General features: G+C 40.5%; 1 protein-coding gene across 5 annotated transcripts in view; it reads left to right on the top strand.

The window, feature by feature from the left end:
* The window catches only part of LOC115109404 (myocyte-specific enhancer factor 2A-like), a 116,468-nt gene that overhangs the window by 5,195 nt on the left and 88,153 nt on the right, over positions 1 to 23,120 (top strand). For all 5 annotated transcript variants that reach the window (XM_029634251.2, XM_029634250.2, XM_029634248.2 and 2 more), the window contains exon 2: positions 1,332 to 1,460. The gene's annotated coding sequence lies outside the window, so the exon portion shown is untranslated. The remainder of the gene's footprint in view (positions 1 to 1,331; positions 1,461 to 23,120) is intronic.

The raw sequence follows: 23,120 nt of genomic DNA on the forward strand, positions 1-23,120 counted from the left end.
TCATTGCACCTGTTTTGTATGGTTTTATTTCTAATTACAAGTCTGATGAGAGGCAGTCTGGTCACAGTGAATAGTTAGGAGAATGACCTCAACATCAGTGTTTTTCTGCACTAATGACTGAATGGATTGAACAGATTTACATCTATGATATTATGAAGGAGCCATGGTGGTTTATTGACTGTGTTGATTTGTTGTGATCATTTATCTGCTATTTCAAATTAAACATACATCATTAAATGAAGGTTTAACATAATAACAAATGACACTTTTCTGATTCAGCATATTTGTTTTGGAAGGCCACAAGCCATATTGCAGGTGTCAGTGTAAAGAGTTATGTGCAGTCAGTCAAGAGCTCGTAAACTCACACAAGATGGTCAAATAATAAACCCCAGGACCTTAGTTTGTTGTAGATGATTTACTGGCACTGTGAACTTCAGTATGAGGACAAAAGTTTATGGCATCTCCACTTGACTTGACCCCATTGTATATAATTCCAGACAGATAACAGTAGAGAGTGTTTCGTTGATACTGACTGATAAATGTCTAATGTCGGTTTCCCCAACCATGAGGTATTCCTAGCTTGTTGATAATGAAAATAGCAACGTTTTTTAAGTTAAGGGACGGCAGTCTTGGCAGCAATATAAAGGTATATCTGTGTGTATTTTTATTGAGTGTCTGTTTTGGTCCCGTCTGCATTAATTTTTCCCCCAACCGTTTACTGCCCCAGCTTATAGAAAGGTGATTTGCTGCAGTACAGTTAACTTATTTAAGAACTTATAATAAAATTGGTCATATGGCACTCATAGTATGATAGTATCCTGATCTGTAATATACATCCTTGTCTGTAATATATATATTTGTGGCCTTATTAACGAAAGAGCAATGCAATGTTTTGTTTGTTTCTCTAGTGTTATGTCAGGGTGCAGTAGATAGTTATTCATTTAATATCATCTTTCTCAGTACCATATTACATAATGTGTGTGTGTTTGTGTGTTCAGGCCTAAATGTCTCTGTAAATTGATAGATGTGTAAATACAGTATTTGTTGTGAGTGAAGAAAGTTGACCCAGGTAAAAGGGAGAAGTTCTGAGGTGGTGATTGGTGTGAGGAGTGGGGGTCTGGAGTGTCTCCCACCTCGCTTCTCTTCATAGCACCAGAATATCACAGCTTGGATTCAGCTCCTTCCAGGAGACACACAGGAGAGACGTTGAGTGTGTGGGCAAGTCGGATATGCAATTAACGCTGGTTGTCAGAAAGAGAATGCTGGCGTTTACACCATGCCTCTGAATTAATGAGCGAAACACTTTCTCAACTCTCTTCTCCCCCACCCAGGACATTTTTCCCAAGGAGGAAAACGCAGCAGGAAGCTTAACGCAGGCGAGGGAAGCATTGAAGGGAAAGGAAGAGACAGACAGGAGCTGGATTTTCCCATAAAGAGAATATCACTGCTTTGATAGTTGGGTAAGCCACGTGTTCTTAAAAATCTTGGTATTGTTGTTGTTGTTTACCTGTTTATTTACTCTCCTGTTTTTTTAAGAGAGTCACTTAACTTACTTAATTGTATATGCCATGGATCTCCATAGGGTTGGATGATGTCAACCTTTGTCCTATGGTGATTAGGTACTCATAAAACATTGTGATATAAGATGGCATCGCCCCCTATTGGCCAACCCCCAAAATTGTTTTTGTGAGAAAAAAAACTCAGTTAAAACAACTGTTGGGCTATAGCCAGAAATTGCATGCTATAACTTGATGAAAGATACGTTTGTTGAAAGCCTGGACAAAGCCTAAGTGGAGGAAAAGCTTAGATAATATTTCGGGTGGAGCTTCCGTATGGCCAGGTCAGTGTGTGTGTGTGTGTGTGTGTGTGTGTGTGTGTGTGTGTGTGTGTGTGTGTGTCTGTGTGGCATGCACATGATGGAGTGACAGTCAACTGATGAGGAACGGGCTGTTTTACCATAGTGAGTTAGGTTATAAATCATGGCTTGATAGAAGCGTACCGTTTTCAGAACTATAATTGTTTGTTATATTTCTCATAAAGCTGTGATTGAGAATAGCATATGCCTCGGCCTATAGATTCCATCTTTCATTCTTGTAATTTTTGATAGCGGCACATTATAGACAACTCCTTCTTAAGCTATTTGAATATTTAGGAAATAGGTTACTGTTCATAACTTCATAGCTATTTGAATATTTAGGAAATAACTTGTCTTGAAGCTTTTATGATAGACCTAGTAGGAGGATAGTTTATAGGCTATTTGGTTTTCAACCTCGCATGGGGGGATTTTTCCTGGCACACACAGAAAATCAATTTCTTAATCAGCTTAAACTTGATTGAACTTTATTTTTCTGTAGTTTATTTATATTGTTTGTTCACTCTCATTATTAGTCCCCCGGCTAAATTAAGTTTTTAGGGAATTAAAACAATATTTTGCTCTCTCCGACTCCATTCTTTGTGGCACGGTGCAAGTCAAGTTCAAATAGGCTAAACCATCGTCTGTCACATAACAATGTCGTCAACATCGATGATGGCTGTCAGTCATCGTTGATAGGTGATGCTGTTGTAATATCGCCCAACCCTAGATCTCCAGTAATGTTTTATGCTTTCTTTGGTCCTTTTGGTTATTCTCTTTATCTCAAGTGGGAAACATCATTAAGACCATCTGGTTTCATGAGAGTGTCAGCTGTACATGGATTTTGTAGTGTTCACCATGTTACACCATTGTACTGTGGCACAGCACTTCCCCTACAGTACACTTGAGAGCTGAACTGGTGTCAACTGCAGCTGACTCATCAGGCACAGTTTTATAGCACATTTTTGAGAGTTCTACAAGACTACTTGTTTTGAGAGAACCAGTAGCTAACACAATTAACCTTTAAACTTCTTTAGATAGATACAATAACAAAGAAGAGAAGCAAAGGTCATGATATGACATTATTTCATCAAAGTACTGAATGTGTTTATACATCGAGGTGTAAATTATTATTTGTTTTTCACTCTCACTCTCTCTTTATTCACCAGTGTGACTGCGACCCTATGTAGGAAGTCCTCTCTTATTCTCAGAGTTAGGTGTGAGGGAACTTTGGCAATTATGTTCAAGATATTTGTCAGAGCAACAACAGGAAAAACACTATGCTTCTTCTCTATGTCCACTTTGCTTAGTTTCTTTGTTACAAAGCCCTCTGCACATGCTCTCAGCAACATGATTCATTGTTTAATGGAGCTCCATCATCAAACTGGAGATTCCAGCATTCTCCCGTGAGACCTGGAGGCAGGATGCAGAATCTTGAGCCTAGCAGACAATTGTGTACGCTCTAGACTATTTATTCTAAAGGAACGCTTCCTGAGTACTTTAATAAATAAAATGGGTATAAATGTAGTTATTCTATTCCAGAAAGGGCGAACCATGAATATGGATGTTCTTTCTTGTGTTTATACACTGCATCAAATCAACTCTGACTTCCCCTTCTATCGTGTGTGGCTACTGCAATGGCTGTGTAACCCAGAGGAATGCACAGTGTCCTAGCGGTGTCACCCAACCCAACAACCCAATCCAACAGAGAGCTGAGCTCCAAACCCAGAAACCCCTGGCTGCCTCCTGTCTGACCAGCAGGTCACAGAGCCTCACCTTTGATGCTAAATGAGTTAGTTACCCCCAGGATACCATCCAGTTTGACAAACACACGCAATTATAATTTAAAATGTGCATCAAAATATTAGCTCCCTGTTCGTTTTTCCTCTCTCCTCCAGTCTCACAAAACTGAGTCAAGTTATTCTGCAAATACGTTGTGGAGTGTGGCCTGATCACATAATACAATATAAATAATTTGATTTGATTTGGTCACAGAGCCTCACCTTTCTCCTCTCTCCTGTCTCCTGTAGGCTGATTCAAAGCATTGACAGTAAGGCCTACCTCTGACAAGAGCTCTCATATTTGCTTAATTTAGTCCTTTTCCATCAGATTTCCCTTTAAAAGGCTCAGCAGTAACAGAAAATAACGTATTCTACGAATCCAAATTGACACAGGTAGTGCGGAAAGAGGGAATATTACTGGAAACTTTCTAGGTTTACCACTAACCTACCAGAATTTTACTAGAATTCAAGTTTTGGGAGGAATTTTATAAAATGACATCTCGTGGCCTTTTTGGATACTTCAGATTATCACAGATGTTCCTCTGTGTGGCCTGATCACATAATACAATATAAAAAATTGGATTTGATTTGATTTGGTCACAGAGCCTCACCTTTGATGCTAAATGGGTTAGTTACCCCCAGGATACCAGCCAGTTTGATAAACACACAAAATTATCATTTAAAATGTGTATCAAAATATTAGCTCCTTGTTTGTTTTTCCTCTCTCCTCCAGTCTCACAAAACTGAGTCAAGTTATTCTGCAAATACGTTGTGGAGTGTGCCAAATCAAACCGTCTATCATGCTATGAGGCTGCACAGTTGGAACTTTATTAGGCAGGCCCTTAATGTGCTGTGATGATGACTTCCAAACCGTTAGCCTGTGGATCAGGGACCAGCCCTGGCACAGGCTAATATACCACATGTACACTTTATAAATACGGCTTAATATCCTACATGGCGGTGCGGTTTCAAAGTTAATATAATTAAAATATTTTGAAATCATATTCAAACACTTATTATGCAGTTATTTTTTTCTTATTTTTTTTAAAGAAAAGCCACACTCAAATATATAATTAGACATGATTTTAAATCTGAAATTAAGAAAGATTTATACTAATAACGTACAGTGGTGCGGCCGATGGTCAATGTATACTTGGAAAAGCAAATGTAAAAAGCACCAATTTTTCCTATAGACCTATTTATAATTCTCATCACATCTGCCTGCTATGTCACTGTAGTATGTCAACAAAGCAACTCTGTTGACAATTAGCCCCCTATCATTCTGACCTAAATATCAATATCCTAAACTACAGTGGCTTATAAACATCTGATAGCCTGAAAAACTGTTTCTAACAGAAGCATGAGTGAACCACTCACTAATGCACTGTTGTCTAAGGGAGCACCTAACAGTGACCTTTCAACTGTCCTGCCCTTGGCTGTGACCTCTGGTAGTAAGCCACCCCATACGGCCCACTCAGCACATGTGCTGCTGAGCAGGGCAGAGCGGCTTAAAGATAGACAGCTTCTTCCTGTCTTCTTTGCCTTTCCCCTTCGAGCCCTCAGTCAGACAGAGTTGTCCTTACCCCCTCAGCTCTCTCTGGTCATACTGAAGAATCAGCTGAACCAAAGCGGCAGCCTCAATCTGCAGCTAATCCTCTTTCACTACTATCATCCCTGTCTCTCTCTCCCCTCCACTGTTTAAGTGGCCCACACAGGGTTAAGACTGCAAATCAACTTTGAATGTGAAAATGTTTTACTTGTTGAAGTAAACAGTCTTGAGGAAGTTCATAGTGTAAATTGAGTTATCAATGGTTTATGATAAACTTTCCCTTTTAAATCTATAAATCATCACAAGGATATTTTTTAAAGTTTCATAAGGACATTATGAACCATTTGTTACCAGGTATTAGATGATCACAGCTGTCTTTCTATATGGCATTGATTTGGGCTATTGCCATTTGAATGTCTCCTGTAGGCTGATTCAAAGCATTGACAGTAAGGCCTACCTCTGACAAGAGCTCTCATATTTGCTTAATTTAGTCCTTTTCCATCAGATTTCCCTTTAAAAGGCTCAGCAGTAACAGAAAATAACTACGAATCCAAATTGACACAGGTAGTGCGAAAAGAGGGAATATTACTGGAAACTTTCTAAGTTTACCACTAAACTACCAGAATTTTACTAGCTTTCAAGTTTTGGGTTAATTTTTATAAAATGACATCTCGTGGCCTTTTTGGATACTTCAGATTATCACAGATGTTCCTCTGTGTGGCCTGATCACATAATACAATGTAAAAAAATTGATTTGATTTGAAATGTCCGTATCCTGCACGGTTCACATATCATATGCTGCATTTAGACAGGCAGCCCAATTCTGATCTTTTTTTCACTAATTGCTTAAAAAAGATCTGATGTGAATAGATCTGATGTGATTAGTCAAAAGACCAATTTAGTGGACTAAAATATCAGAATTTGTCTGCCTGTCTAAACGCAGCTTATGATACGTGAACCGTGCAGGATACAGACATCTAAAAGGGTACTTTTGAGATATTGATATTACAATTTTCAAGGTTGAATAAATCAATGTGAATTTTTCTCAGAACATAGACTTACCTCATATTTTCGAGGACTCCATAACGAGTATAATGACACCAAGATATTGTCTGTATCATGTACGGTTCACAGATCAAAGGTTCTGACAGGAGGCATGTATAGGTCTCAAAATACAAATGTAAAAAGCATGTCAAACATCCTTCCTTCCAATGAAGTTTCTATGTGAGAATTGACAGATTTTGTTTTATTTGGGACATGCTGTCGTGGAATCGCCCCTAAGTGAAATTGACTAGAGCAGTTTTCATGTTGAGTCATGTTTGATCAACAGTGCACTCCAATCTTTAGATGTCTTTCTTTCTGAGGGCATGTCTGACAGGCTCTCTACAGATAAAAAATAAAGCAGTGCCACGACACTATGGCATTCGAAGAAATGGTACACATCATTAAAACAAACTGAGGGCTAAACTGACACATTGTCATAACAAATGTGACTCACTTGTATGTGAACTTTAAGGTGTAAAGTGTAAAGTTTTCTATGTTACTTAATTGGAGTAGGACAAGAACCATACTTTTAGTTTGATATATTCACCCTCTACCTCTAAGTCAAGTTAAGTGACTTGAGTTATACCGAGGACTGACAAAAGATATAAACTGAGATAAAATAAGTAGTACATGTATGCTATCTGCAGTGTGGCTTCTGAGGTTAGTGTGTTAAAGCTTCTGCTATGTGGTGGAGCAGAAGGGATGGCAACAAACAAAGTCACCATGCACCTGATGGACCGCTGGTCTCTCATTCTACAATATTAGTGTCACTATTGATACGTTAGCAAAAACACAATCATGTTGTGCATCATAAAAATAAGAGCCTTATGTACATAGTCAAGGAAGTCCATCCTGTGGTTGATTTGTTTGTTCTTTGTTTGCATGATACTGTAGGTGTCAGAAATGGATTTCATTTTGTTGTTGAAGATTTGTTGCATCGTAATAGCAGGTGAAAAAAAAAAGCGGTAGCCTAACAGATAACACTGAAATACATACATTATCATAGATCAGAATTGTTTTAGGAATTTCCCCATTAATTTAAGGAAAACATCACTTTTGCTGAGTTGCAGTTTGACTGAATTTCAATGAGACTTTGAAAAAACATTAAGGAATACATTATAATCTAATTTGCCAGATCAAAAGATTTCTTGTGACCACTAATATGCTCCCCTGTATCCCATTTAAGACACATCCACTTACGGTAATCTTAACATAAAAAGTTTGGAGTCCCGATGGAGGACCTGAGTTGTCTTGCAGGGTCGATAGGGTTGCACATTTTGGGGAATATTCAGAAGTGGAAATTTTCCATGGGAATTAACGGGAATATATGGGAATTAATGGGAATATATGCAAATTAATATTAATACCATTTAAATGTAGATGTGTTTTACATTGGATATATTTACCATATCATATGGAGACAGAAACATAAACCTTGTACCATATCATAAGTAGACATAATTCGGGCGGCAGGTAGCCTAGTGGTTAGAGTGTTGGATTTGCAACCGAAGGGCTGCAAGATCGAATCCCCGAGCTGACAAGGTAAAAATCTGTCGTTCTGCCCCTGAACAAGGCAGTTAACCCACTGTTCCTAGGCCGTCATTGAAAATAAGAATTTGTTCTTAACTGAATTGCCTAGTTAAATAAAGGTTAAAAAAAATAGCAAATGATTAAATCCTTCCACTAGAAAAAAAACCAGATTTAGTTACGAATTTAACTTTAATTAAAATAGTTGACTCTTTACATGGGATGATTTCACTGAACAACAAAACAAAGGGAATATTGAATGATCCCCAATGATCCATTCCGTCTCCCAAAATGCGTAAAATGATTTAGTCTGGAAACTAAAAGCTTTGGTTGTCTTCCTCTCAGGCTTCCATGTCTTCTCCCTGGACCTCCTCAATGTCCACCTCTTGAACATCAGACTCTGAGGCCTCACCTTCACGGTCACTTTCCAACAATGTTGAGGATGGCTCGTTGTCAGGCTTAAAAAGTCTTCATTTTTCAACCCTTGTTGGTCAGCCTGTTGCGTGCTTTGGTGTGTGTGTTTCCAAACAACGACCAGTTGCGCTCTGAGGCGCCTGATTTTGGTGGGATTTAGAGGAGGATGGAGGCAACAGGGGAAAGAGCCTCAGATCCACAAAGTCCCTTCCACCAGGTGACTGCCATATTGCATCTCCATCCCAAAGCCCTTGCTTGGAAGTGTACTTCGCCAGACTGCCAAGCACCTTGCCCTTATCCAAGACAAGGTGGTGAGACACTGTAGTGATGACACCATAAGCCTTGTTGATCTCTGCACCAGACAGGATGCTCTTGCCAGCATACTTGGGGCCCAACATGTATGCTGCGGCGTGTATGGGCTTCAGGCAGAAGTCTTCATGCTTTTTAATGTATTTCAAAACTGTAGTTTCCTCTGCTTGGAGCAACAGTGAAGTGGGCAGGGCAGTACGTATGTCTTCTCTTACATCTGCAAGCAGAGTCTGAAAATCAGACAGGATGGCATCGTTTCCCTCAATCCGTGCAATGGCTACTGCTATAGGTTTCAGGAGTTTCAGGCTGATTACCACTCTCTCCCAAAATACATCATCCAGGAGGCTCCACTTGATGGGGCTGTCCATATCGGCAGACTGTGATATGGCCATTTCTTGGAGAGACTCATTCCCCTTCAAGAGACTGTCAAACATGATGACAACACCACCCCAATGGGTGTTGCTGGGCAGCTTCAATGTGGTGCTCTTATTCTTCTCACTTTGCTTGGTGAGGTAGATTGCTGCTATAACTTGATGACCCTTCACATACCTAACAATTTCCTTGGCTCTCTTGTAGAGTGTATCCATTGTTTTCAGTGCCATGATGTCCTTGAGGAGCAGATTCAATGCATGAGCAGTACAGCCAATGGGTGTGATGTGAGGGTAGGACTCCTCCACTTTAGACCAAGCAGCCTTCATGTTCGCAGCATTGTCTGTCACCAGTGCAAATACCTTCTGTGGTCCAAGGTCATTGATGACTGCCTTCAGCTCATCTACAATGTAGAGACCAGTGTGTATGTTGTCCCTTGTGTCTGTGCTCTTGTAGAATACTGGTTGAGGGGTGGAGATGATGTAGTTAAGTATTCCTTGCCCACGAACATTCGACTACCCATCAGAGATGATTGCAATACAGTCTGCTTCCTCTATGATTTGCTTGACCTTCACTTGAACTCTGTTGAACTCTGCATCCAGCAAGTGAGTAGATAAAGCATGTCTGGTTGGAGGGGTAAATGCTGGCAAAGAACATTCAGAAATCTCTTACAATACACATTGCCTGTGAGAATCAGAGGTGAACCAGTTGCATACGCAGCTTGAGCAAGACATTCATCAGCATTTCTCTGACTATGTTCATTGAGTCAAATAAACTTCTGATTCCAGGAGGACCATGAGCTGTTGCTATCGATAAGGTGTCTGTTTCATAATTTTCACCTTGAATAGAAGTAGAGGGACTTTTGTCAGAGGTTGCTTGTTGTGAGCACCGAGGGAACTTATGCACTTGGCCAGATGATTCTGTATCTTTGTTGCATTCTTCACATATGATTTGGCACAGTATTTGCAAAAGTACACTGCTTTTCCTTCTACATTAGTTGCAGTGAAATGTCTCCACACATCAGAGAGTGCCCGTGGCATTTTCCTGTAAAGATGAGAAAAAAATTGTAAGAAAAAACCCAAATACAATTCCATGTACAGATAAATAGTTAAGCAGTTGGATTAAACAACTCCTTTGTAAGATAAATGTTTAAAAATGAAACATGTATGGAAATAGGACAGTGTAGTAGTAAGGGCTCAATTGCATCTCATTAGTGTGCAAGATCTTGAGAATCAGCTGTACATGGAAAAGTGCACTGCACATGTGATGGAAGAATGCACTGTGCATGCAAAGGGTTGCAATTCCATTGAATTGGGGATAGTTTAACCAAAAAATGCCAGGAGACCTCACTGTTATAAGTGAACTTTTTTGATGAATTTAAGCAAAATTCCCGAAATACCCAGGCTTAACATCCCATGGAAAATTTCCGGAAACATTCCAGAGCTGTCATCAAGGCTAAGGGTGGCTACTTTGAAGATTCTGAAATATAAAATATATTTGATTTTTTTAACACTTCTTTTGGTTACTACATGATTTCATAAATGTTATTTCATAGTTTTGATGCCTTCACTGTTATTCTACAATGTAGAAAATAGTAGAATAAAGAACAACTATGGAATGATTAGGTGTGTCCAAACCTTTGACTGATACTATACATACAAAAGTATAGAATTGAATCTGATTAGGTGTGTCCTGAATAATAAACAGATTTGCAGGTGTATGGCCCTTATTTGGGGATCTGGAGGTCATAGTCCCTAGTGTGACCCCATGCAGTCAGTAAGTACAGTTGCTGGTGGTGACCTAACACCCTCTTCTGGTTTGAAAGCTGGTCGCTGTCCACCTCTGGACTCAGACTATAAGTCCCACCATCTCTCTGCTCTGAGGGTCGTGTTTGAGCAGAATGACCGGTAGTTTTGTTTTCAAACTGAGCATTTTAAGTAATTAGGGACACTAGGGGTAGGGGGTTTAAGTCCACTAGGTTGTTTTGTATTCAGCAAAACATGTAGCGTTGTGTGTGTGACACTTACGAACTTGATCTTGATTTCAGAATGTCTTTACTCACCTTCGCTTTGACACTGTAAAATTATATCAGAAGTAGGTGCAGCCCAAAAACATTCTCCCCATCAATTTCCCCTACTATGCTCCTACACCAGTGTACGAAAGGAGACTTGACCCTTGCCATATGAGGAGAAGTGGAAGGCGGGGCAGGGACGTGTCACTAATACTGGGCTGAGCATGACATCATTCCTTGGCCTTTACAGCCCTGGCAGCATCCAACCAGGGAAAACATTACATCACTCCTGTAGTAAAACATGTAGTCTCACAATAACAACTTAGTGCTGGGAGCGGTAATACATTACAGGTTATCACCTGGAATGGAAAAACATTTGTAGATGTCTGAAATGTTTGAGTTTGAAAGTGAACTGTTTTGATATGGTGATTTATATTAGGGCACTCTGTCTTTCTCCATCCCCCCAAAATATATTTAATCCCTGTCCAGGCTGCAGTAGTTGTACCCTACTCTCCATCTCCAGAGCCCAGCTCTCTGAAGCCTCTGTTTGAGAGTGTTGAGGCTGCCAGTTGTCTGTGCCCTCCCTCATCTTCTCCTTCTCTCTACCAGTCCAGTCTCTCTCTGCCTGGGAGCAGACTGTGTGGCTTCCGTGAGCTGCTGATCCAGGTGAAATGGTAGACAAAACCCACTGGTCTATCAGCTGTTCTCTGGCTGTACTCGGCCAGTGTCACACTCAATGCTCCCCAGCTTGTTCCTAGTCCCCTCCCTCCCTCCCCTCGGCCCTCCTGTCACTGACCCAGCTGCCAACAGTGTTCAGACCATGTATGGGGGAGAGGCATCCGTCACCAGCAACTGGGCCACAGGCTATCACAGAACAGTTAGGCTGAAAAGATTCCTGGAGAGGCAGGCAGCAGGGCCAGTGGGTTTATCTCACTGTGTGTTGTGTGTGCGTGTGCGTGCGAGCGGGCATGCTTATGTGTGTGTGTGTAGTTATGTATGGATGTGAGGGTATGTTTGTTTGATGACCTATCAAACTGTTTGATGACCTATCAAAGTGGTGATCACAATGTGTCTGTCCTATTGACTTTAAAAGGAATGGGTTTGATTTGGTATAATATTGAGTCAGAGGACATTTAGGGAATTCCAAAAGGCTGAGTTGTGCATCTACAAAACATGTAAATTGTGTTAAAGATGGATTGTATCAGCTCTACTTTCTCCACCCATACACAATTCCTGTTGTTCCCCAGCACCGGTATGTTATGGAGGTACTGAATCATTATGCAAACTAAGTCAATTCTTCCTGGAATGCCTGGAAATATTCATAATATTGTTTATTTGATGTCGAGTCTTTTGCTTAAACAATACATTCTTGCATAATTTACAATACTTTTATCCTTGATCTTGAGACGGATTAGTTGGAGGAAAGTTTTCATGTTTTGTTCAGATTCAGTCTTCTGAGCAACAAACAACAAGTATAGAGAAAATACTTTAATATGACTCATTTTGTGTCCTTTGTGTCCTGTCAGAACGTAGCTTTTCCAAGGATATGCCCCCATTCAAACCTGATTGCATAAACACCAGTCATGCACCAGGCAGACACTGTTTATATAAGAGCACATTTTTATTTCAAAGTGAAAATTGTTACTCAGCTTTGACTTGGTATTGAAGTAAAATGACCTTGCATCCCATGAACGTTCTCCCTGGTGCCTACATGATGTGATTGTGTTTAATGTTATCTCTACTGTACATCTTTCCTCTTCTCCCTGTCGGTTTTAACAAGGACCCATTTACAATAAACGGAAGAGGTTTTATCATGCCAAAAACACTAAACAACCAATTGAAACCAGCAGACATAAAACTGATTTGTTGAAAATGAAGGCTTACGTTGTAATGGAAACAAATGGTTTCACCTTGCCAAAGTGATATGGATTTATTGGCTGTATGTTGAAATCAGTCTATTAAACCAATTACAATTATGTTGTTTAGCATTAGAAAATCTTCCAACTGTTGTACTTTTACCTCAAGGGATTAGTGTTACATTTAGTCATTTCCATAATCATCCATGTAGGCCTAGGTTTGTGTGGAGTCATATTTGTATTTTTTTATCTAATCAATGTTGAACCTTTCACAGTTATTGTGAGTCATAACCGTCCATGCTGCTTGGGTTGCATAAACATTTTATGTAATGGAACACTGAGCAACAGAGGGATGGAGAGCACAAGAAAAATGGGAAGAGAAAATCTAATATTTATTCCAAGCCATTTTTAAACTCCCATTAAAAGAAGCACCAGTGCTCTGTTGGTCAGGACAGGAAGAAACACACTAACAGCCAACAGAAACTAGACAGGATGTGTACAACACAATATGGTAAACACAGAGCAGTTTAATTTGTTTGTGTAGTTAAATCTGCCCGCTGTTGATCAAACAACATATTTGAAGGAGAATGAAATATCTAAACTGAATCGGAAAGTCTCATCTGGATATTCAGTGAATTTAGAGAGGGGATGAGAGTGAGGAACTGTAGTGCTGCCGATACACATTAATGCATGACGTCCCTAACCTCCTTACACAGCGTATTCCCCCAGGAGGAAGATCTTGATTCATCTGTGCTGTTTACCATTTCAGTGTTGTGTTCTATGGAACATCAAAAGGCTGCCATGCCACTTAGCACAGCTTGTAGGGGGCCTGGGGGGTAAGGGGGCTGTCGCACCCCTCTGCGTTGGTGGGATTATCTCTCCCTGGTGAGAAGTCCCTGTGATGATGGACAACCATGCAAATGGACACATACCACCACATCACACAGACAACAGGTTATTTGGGTGTGGGTGCATGCATGTTTACAGAAGACTCTGAAAATGGGCTTTTCCTGATATCCCTGAAAAGTTGATGTTATGATTGATGAAGAAAATCTACAGAACTGTACAGAAAAACAGAGGAATGTGTAGTCTGTGAATTTCTTTTAGACCTGTGTCATCTGTGACTCCATCCGAATGATTTAGAAAAGGAGAATTTGGTGCGTTGTGACACTTGAAGTGCTCATACAGAGAGAATGTCAGATTCTGACACTAACTCCTGCCAGGAAATCCACTGGTAAAATTGGCGTACTGTCATAAGAGATGTTGGTGATAAAATGTTTTTGGAGAGAGGTTTTGGCTCCGAGACATTAAGTGGCTGTTACTGTTTATTTTTTAAATTTAACTAGGCAAGTCAGTTAAGAACAAATTCTTATTTTACAATGACGGCCTACCCCGGCCGCACCCTTTGGGACTCCCAAAAACAACCAGTTGTGATACACCCCAGGATCGAACCAGGGTCTGTAGTGATGCCTCTAGCACTGAAACTCTATGAGATGCAGTGCCTTAGACCGCTGTGCCACTCGGGAGCCCTAAAATCTTATGTGAGTAGTTCATTTGATGTAAGTAGTTAGACACTTTAGTCAGTACATTTTGGTTGATTAGAAGTGATTACTGACTATCACATAACAAGGTATTAAGGATGATGGAACAATATTACATTTGGGGCTTCATCTAAGAACAGCAACATATTCAAGTGAATATACTTGCATATTGTTTGGGTTTAGCCTGTGGTTTGTTGACTATTGATGGAAAATTGCCAATGCCAGTATAATTTAGGATAGCATTAATGTACATCATGCATTTCTCAATTGCCAAAACCAGATCTTTTTAATCAAGAATAATCCAAGCTTGCATCCGTTTCTACATGCTTAAACTTGTACAACAATTAGCATAACGAGACGAACCTTGAGAAGGAGAGTGGCCTCTGCACATGAAATGGATATACCAGTTAGGAGAGGGTCATCTCTTCATCCTTGAGAAACTGAGAATCCATTCATTCGCTAGGCTCGAAAACTTGATTGACACAAATGGATCATTGGGAATAGAATTGTCCCAGCAGTAATTATGTTACAACGCTGCGGCTACTGCACACAACCAGCGTACCGGGGCTGGCAGGGGGGAGAACTCTTCCTCAAATCCATCTCAAGGTTTTATCCCTGTTTCCTCTCCATTTAAGTTCACACAGAAACACATGTGCGCTCACATACTCACACACACACAAACTCCAGCACAACAACATCTGTTTAGACTGTGCAGTTACAAAGTCTGAACTTCACTGCACTGTCAGTAGAAGTTACCTGAACAGTACAGTGTAACTGGCTCTGTCTGCTAGAGTGTACATACATGTTGGCAGTGATTACAGTACACTGTATCTCCAGCTTGTTGCAGTTGTCTTACTGGCCTCAGATTCTTCTCACTATGCCTTCAAGCCAGAGGAAGATGTGTATTGGTTTTGTTCTTCCTGCTGGTTCCATCATACAGGTTTGTCGGACTCAATATGGTGATAAATGAGAAACAAATGCCATATTAAAGTCACTTCAATGGAATTCTCTCATGGACCCCAAGGCATTTTGTCAAAGTCACCTTGCATAGTCCTCTCATCCCCTGACATTACTGTGTGACTGAGAGTGAGGGTGTCTGTCTGCTAGCGCTCGGTTTCACTGTCAGCATCTGATGTCCTTTATATTTCTGAAGATGTAGCCTATTATCCAAACCTTACCATACCTTTGAAACCTGCTCAATTCAGCTGATTTCAGCATGCAATAGAGGAATACATTAAAAAGTAACAATAGGATACCTGTAGTGATTGGCAAGGGTGTATGTTCTGTTATTGTGCTCTCTCCTAAAGAGCTACGTTTTTTGCATTTGTCTCCCAGGTTATTGATGGATGATGTATGATGTGGGGGTCTAAAGCTATTTTCCCCAAGAGAATATTCAGTTGATCCAGTGGGGTTTTCCTGATAATGTCATTGTGGAGGTGATAAGTATCTTTGTCTCTGCGTGCCGCTGTCTGTAGCTCCACCTTCCCAGCCAGAGTTGGGTGCTAGCAGGATGGATCATGGTTTGAACTTGCGTTGTTCCAATGAGGGATTACAGCTGGGTCAGTGGAGAGTTGGATTGAGGTAAGAGTCATCATTTGGAGAGATTAACCACTCGCAGCCTGGCCTGCTTTGGTTTGACTCCTCAACACAAACACTCAGAGCAAGATTCATGATGAAAAACCTAACCTTTGCATCATTGTCCCCTACAAGTCACACACCCATACATGTCAATGGATTTCTTTTTTGTATCAACTTGATCAAGGTAGGTCTAAAATGCATGCTAAAATAGTTATAAAAGTGGAGAAGCATTGCCATGCCCCAGTAGCCATAAGCTCAATAAACCATTATTGTTTACTATGCAAGCTATGCAGAACATGCTCTGGAATGTTTGTGAGTCACTGTTCAACCCTTGTTGAACTTTGACTTGAATTACCAATGTACAGTATGTCAGGGCTGGATCTACTAACATCATAACAAGCTCTACTTGAGTATAACTATTCATTGAAATAAACAAAGGAAAATACTTTCTATTGTCTGTTGGTATCTCAAGGTCATCTAAAAAAAACACATTCACCCTTCATTCCGTCAGTGACATAAAGCCATTACTCAATGTAACATTTTCATTATGAGTTTTGTCACATAGCTTTTAGTGGTTCAACGTATCACAGATATTTCAAAGGGTGTGGGTTTAAACTCATTGTTCACACAATGGTTCCTAGGAGTTATCATTTGGTGAGATTTGCAAGTCAAATGTTTTTTTCTTCACAAATTGAAATAACAGTATATTGCAAACCTCTTCAGAGTATAGCATTCATGCTTTTAAAAAATCTAAATCTTAAGCCAAGCAATTCATTTTAAACTTAATGACCATGTAGAAAATATCTACATATTTCAGTTCACCCCATAGGTTTATGTTTTGTGGAAATTACATTTCTTTATAACAGTCATGGCCCTCATATAGTTATTGTTTTAGCTTCTCAGTACTGTTTTTCAAGTCATTGTCTAGGAAGATAATGTCACCCCAATAAATGTTTTACAAATAAAGTTTACAGGCTGTAGAAAGTCCAATACGAGCACATATTAAAAGCATTTTATTTAACTCACAAGGGAAGCAGCTCTCCCTCTTTTTCTCAAAGCCTATTTCCCACTAATTTTTGTTCACACAGCCCTTTGGTAGATCTTATTAATATCTCATTAGTTGCCTTGGAAACAGAGGTGAGGGAATGTACAGAGTGAGAGAGCGAAAGAGAGAGATATGAGGGAGATAGAGAGGGTGAGAGATGTGGGAGAAAGGGAGATGTGGGAGAAAGGGAGATAGATGAGGGAGAAGGAAAAAGACGGAGAGAGAGGAATGGAGAAAGTGGTTTGTGAAGGATCAGCCTTGTGTCAGATTAGCATCAGGAGACATTAACACTAGTGGTGCTTCTTCTGGGACCACAATCCTCCGTCTCCCTGCTCTGCTGGAGTGGGAGATAAGCGTGCAATCACAAAGGCAAGTGTAGGAGCAGGAGAGAGAGGCTGGCTCGCCTCCACTCGCCCCCAGGCCAACAGCCCCATTGACAGGTACAGCACAGCCTGATGACAGGAAGAACAAAGACTTGGGGTGTTCATTTCTTAATGCACTTATGTCAGGGTCTCATTGAAATTAAGCAGCAGAACCGTGAGGGTTTTCTTTGCTCTATGTCCCACTCCGCGTAAAGCCTTACAAACTGGAACTGAGCCATTTCCTTACACTTTCAAGTTTTGGAGTTGAATTTCATATTTATACTGTTTTACATGGCTGTTTTCTTGTTATGTATGAACTTGCATAACTCATCATTATGTAACTCAGGTTATGTTTCAAATCATTATCCGTATTGGCCAAAACAAGGAAAGTACTGACGTCTAAAAGAATAGAAAGTGGTTGTGTGCTTGGTGTGGCAGCATGTGCCTGTCCAGCCTGTCTAATGGCCATGTACTGTAAATATAATAAACACACGGAGAGAATCAACAGGAGATGGAGTAGTGTTGTTGTTTAGTCTCAGACTTACAGTCAGGAAGGTAACAAGCAGAGGGATCAGAGAGGAAGGGTGTCCCCAAGGCACACTCCTTCCCTTTTTTCTCTCCCTCCATTTTTTTCCCTACCTCCCCTGCAGTGGGCATTTAGAGGGGTCCTGAAAAACAGGAAGTAGAGAGGCAGGAGGTTGAGTCTTGTCTGCTCACGCTGTGGCCTGGCCCTGTGGTAAGGATAGTCAAATGAGGTCATCACACACAGGAAGCACAACTGTCATGGCTATGCTCAGGACTTTGACTGATGTCCATCACAGTCAGAAGAATAAGGGAAATAGGGAAGGCTTTCCTCATATTAAACACTCAGTTAGACAGACAGCACAGTACATGTTTGAAAGTACAGAGTCTTAAGCAAGGAAGAGCTGAACATTCAAAGTATTAGATGTTTTTCTTGGCTTTAAGTTTATATAGATCATTGTAACCACATCATGCTCTGGATGTAGTTTTAGACTCTTGTGTTGTAGTTGATAACAGCATAATAACATGGTCAACAACAGGGTCAATAATAGCTCCTGTTCTCATCCTTTTTTACGAAATAAACCATGTAGGATGTCATATTTTGTGTTTGCCAGCATTGCGAGATGTATTTTAAGGTTAAGTAATACTAGGCATACGTGCAGAGCTTATTCAGACTTACTGACTGAGAGCGAAAGAGTGAGGGAGGCGGATGTGCTGTGTTCAGTAATTACAGTGGTAGTGGACTATGTTTTATTGAGTGTGAAAGGGCCGACCCCGTCACCAACCCTCCCCGTGTTCCAGAGGCCTGTCTCACGGGAGGGAGGAGGGGACAGAGAGATGGAGAGTGGCTGCTACTGGGCTTGCCTCTCTGGGCCTGTCTCTCACACAAACAGTAACACACAACAAAAGTGGTCAAACATCACTCCAACTTAGATGAATACCAAGGATCTACAGGGGCTTTTTAAACTAAACAATGCACAATATCGTTCCACTATTTTAACAGCTTCACTACACTCAGATGGTAGTCGTGAGTGAGGCTTGGTTTCATCTGGACATTCTGTGGGACATGTAGCTCGTATTGATTTTGATGTCAGCCTGATGTGGTCTCCGTCGAGACATATTCACTGTACATTGATCTCTGTGGTGCAAATGTTTGGTAAGCAACCTTTCAGAATTGCTGGACCGGTTTAAAGACAAAGTGGTCCAGGTGTACATTATCGAGGTCTTCTAAAGAGTACATGGTGAGATGTATATGTTTACATTCTTAAGCAAGGTTAAATGGACAGAATCGTCCTATCAAGCATCATTAGCATTGAGTAATGCTTTAAAGGGAGAGTTCAGTTTACCTCACCTTATGGATCAAATTGTTGTATTGGCCTGTAGTGCAAGGTTATTATAGTTTTGTGTTTTTATATTCGTTATTTTTTATTTATCCTAGTTTTTCTATTTTTATTTGAAATTCTTTTTAGTTTCAGTTAGTTTTCAGACCTGATTTGCTAGTTTTATTTAACTGTAGTTAGGATTGCAAAGCTACTGGTAATTTACCAAATTTACTGGAATCTTCAGTAATTTTGGTAATTAACAGAAAATCCAAGGCAATCTATTATAACTTTGGTAATTTATACTTGAATAAAAAAATTATTCATATATAAAATCATTTTGTCAATGAGTTTCTAGTAGATAGACCATATGGTTCAACAGAAATAGCCAATTTTTTTTTGAAAGCATCTAATCAATGGCATTATTTTCAATTATAAACTGGGTGGTTCGAGGACTGAATGCTGATTGGCTGAAAGCCGTGGTATATCATATACTGTACCACGTGTATGACAAAAAAATATTTTTTACTGTTTGTCAGTGGTGTAAGTGAGTGGTTGCGTGCATAAATGTGATAATGAAGGGTGTCTCAGATTTAGAAATTATGCTTTACAGCGAAAGCAATCCAAGCGCTTGTGTAAGTTTATCGATATCTTAGCATAGCATTATGTACACTTAGCATCAGGAAGCTTGGTCACGAAAATCAGAAAAGCAATCAAATGAACCGTTTACCTTTGATAATCTTCGGATGTTTTCACTCACAAGACTCCCAGTTACACAGCAAATGTTCCTTTTGTTCCATAAAGATTATTTTTATACCCAAAATACCGACGTTTGTTTGTCGCGTTATGTTCAGAAATCCACAGGAAAGAGTGGTCATGACAACGCAGACGGAAATTCCAAATAGTCTTCATAAAGTCCACAGAAACATGTCAAACGTTTTTTATAATCATTTCTCAGGTAGTTTTTAAAATATATATTTGATAATATATCAACCAAGTGTGTAGCTTTTTTCATAACAGCGCGGGTAACAATGGCGGCTTTACTCAATTGCGCACAAACTCACTCTGAGAGCCCCCACCTCTCCACTTACGCAATGTGATCCTTCACGCTCATTTTTTCAAAATAAAAGCCTGAAACTATGTCTAAAGACTGTTGACACCTTAGAGAAGCCACAGAAATAGGAATCAGGTTTACAGTTTTGGAAACTTTAGAGTGTTTTCTATCCTAATCTGTCAATTATATGCATATTCTAGCATCTGGTCCTGAGAAATAGGCCGTTTACTTTGGGAACCTTATTTTTCCAAACATAAAAATTGTGCCCCCTAGCTTCAAGAGGTTAAGAGGAAAGAAGAAACCTTCCCAGAGCAAACTCTCCCCTGAGAGCTTTCCTTCCCTAACCAACTGTAGCCGCTCTGGTAGCAACTTGATTTTTGCACACTCCAAATCCTGTTTAAATGCCAATTCCATGATCAAACATGATCATGCTCTAGTTGTAACAGAAGCCGTTCTTTCTGTTCAAAAGACAGAACACTAGGTCTAACAGTTGGCGCGGCCAATGTAACGAAACGGGGAGACGGCGCGTCCTCGTCAGAGGATGCCCCAGTGGTAACTTCAAGAATAACACTTTCCATCAGATTGGCTTTCAATATCAACCTAACATAATTTTAGACTTTTAGCACTAATTTCAATCTTGTAGTGTTCAGCAATCTTCAACAGCTGTTCTTCAGTACATAATTCTAACAGTTCCTCTGATGGAAAGCGAATTAACTCATCTACATTAGACACCATAGTCACTAGTAAATACAATAAAGAAATTCTCTCTCTTCCCCTATGCTGAGCACACCAGACCACAACAAGAGAAATGACAATCACACTGGGCACCACAGAAGATAAAGATATATATGGAGCTTCCCCAAAATCAACAATAACTCAACTATAACCATAGTCTTCGTACGGATTTGCGGTGGGTAATTACGCACTGTAGCCCGCTGGCAAAGGAAGAAAAAAACTCATCATGCTGGCAGATTCCCCCAAGCCACAGATGTGCACCCGAGACAACTGCTCAGTCCAGACACCACACAAAAATAACAAAATAACCATGCCCAATGTATTCCAAAGTGAAACACGTCACTAAACCTAACAGGGGAAAAAGAAAGGCTTTAGCGCCGGGTAGCAAGTGTCACTACCCTACCCAAATCTCCCACTGAGGTACACAGCCGATTGTACTCACCTCCTCAGACCAATGTCCCAACAGCGAGTAGAGCAAGAGTCTCCAACCTTAGCAGGGGCCTGGAAACTAACCAATGTACTCTCTCCAACACAGCACACAACCAACTATCCACCGCAGTGGCAAGTTTACCAAACAAAGACAACCAATACTGGGCCTACCAAACATTACAACTCCAGAAAAATCTGTAACAAAAGATTCAAACACATGAACTCCACATTTTCTCCCAAACACAATACCTTCAAAATCCCGGATGAGCCCCCACTTGTCACGAACCGGCTCGAGGTCCGTAAAAAAAAAGGGAGACAACATGGAGATTTGGAATAACAAAAATATAATTAACTGATGTAACGTAAATACAATTAACAATGGTGAGTGTAGTCAGTAATCAGTAGTGTAAGTGAGTGGTTGCGTGCATAAATGTGATAATGAAGGGTGTTGAAAGGTGCCAAAGCAAGCAAACACACAAAAATGCCACAACCAAATTCTAACAGTGCGTCTGCATGGAGAGAGTCTCCTCAATGAATGGGGAAGAGGTGTCCCATGTCGCTGACGACCCTCTCGGCTCCGCCCACCGGCATCCTAATAAGGAAAACAAGACCAAAGAGAAAGAATACAGCAGACAGAGTGGGAGGTTCGTCACATTTCTAAGATGGCGTAGCAGTCAGACGTCTATGTCTCTGTCTTGTCTCGTCCCATGTATGTATATTTTTATATATTTTTCTTCGCATTCTTTTTAAGATTTTTCCTAAACCTCAACTTCAAAATACTCTCCTGCAACCCGCCTCACCCAATGTGGTGTTGATCTGTTTTTTTTCTAAAGTATTTCTATTTACCTCCGAACTGGAATACCTCAACTGAAGCTAGCTAGCTAACTAGCTACCAGCTATCAGCTATCAGTCAGCTAACCCCTGCTAGTGGTCATCAGCTAATCTTTAGCTCAGAAATCTCTCACCAGTTCGTACAACGCGTTTCAAATCAGAGCATACCGGACCTATTTTTCTCTCCATATCCTCGGATTGCTACCGCAAACTCTGAACCTTTTCATCTGGATCATGGCAGCTAGCTAACCGCAAGCCGGGTTGACTACTCCTGGAAAATGTTTCCGTCCCAGAGCAAGCAACAACTAGCCTGGCGCAAGCACCAACTAGCCAACTACCCATACAATTACCTGGCTACGCATGCCTTTCCCTAATATCAATATGCCTTGTCCATTACTGTCCTGGTTAGTGATTACTGTCTTATTTCACTGTAGAGCCTCTAGCCCAGCTCAATATGCCTTAACCAACCATGTTGTACCACCTCCCACATATGCGATGACATCACCTGGTTTAAACGTCTCTAGTGACTATATCTCTCTAATCATTACTCATTGCCTATGTTTACCTCCAATGTACTCTCTTCCTACCATACCTTTGTCTGTACATTATGCCTTGAATCTATGCTATCGTGCCCAGAAACCTGCTCCCTTTTACTCTCTGTTCCGAACGTGCTAGACGGCCAGTTCTTATAGCCTTTAGCCGTACCCTTATCTTACTTCTCCTCTGTTCCTCTGGTGATGTAGAGGTTAATCCAGGATCTGCAATGCCTAGCTACACTCCTACTCCCCAGGTGCTCTCATTTGTTGACCTCTGTAATCGTAAAAGCCTTGGTTTCATGCATGTTAACATTAGAAGCCTACTCCCTAAGATTGCTTTATTCACTGCTTTAGCACATTCTGCCAACCCGGACGTCTTAGCCGTGTCTGAATTCTGGCTTAGGAAAACACTGAAATTTCCATCCCTAACTATAACATTTTCCGCCAAGCTAGAAC

Source organism: Oncorhynchus nerka, linkage group LG25, assembly GCF_034236695.1.
Source record: "Oncorhynchus nerka isolate Pitt River linkage group LG25, Oner_Uvic_2.0, whole genome shotgun sequence".
Classification (NCBI taxonomy): domain Eukaryota; kingdom Metazoa; phylum Chordata; class Actinopteri; order Salmoniformes; family Salmonidae; genus Oncorhynchus; species Oncorhynchus nerka.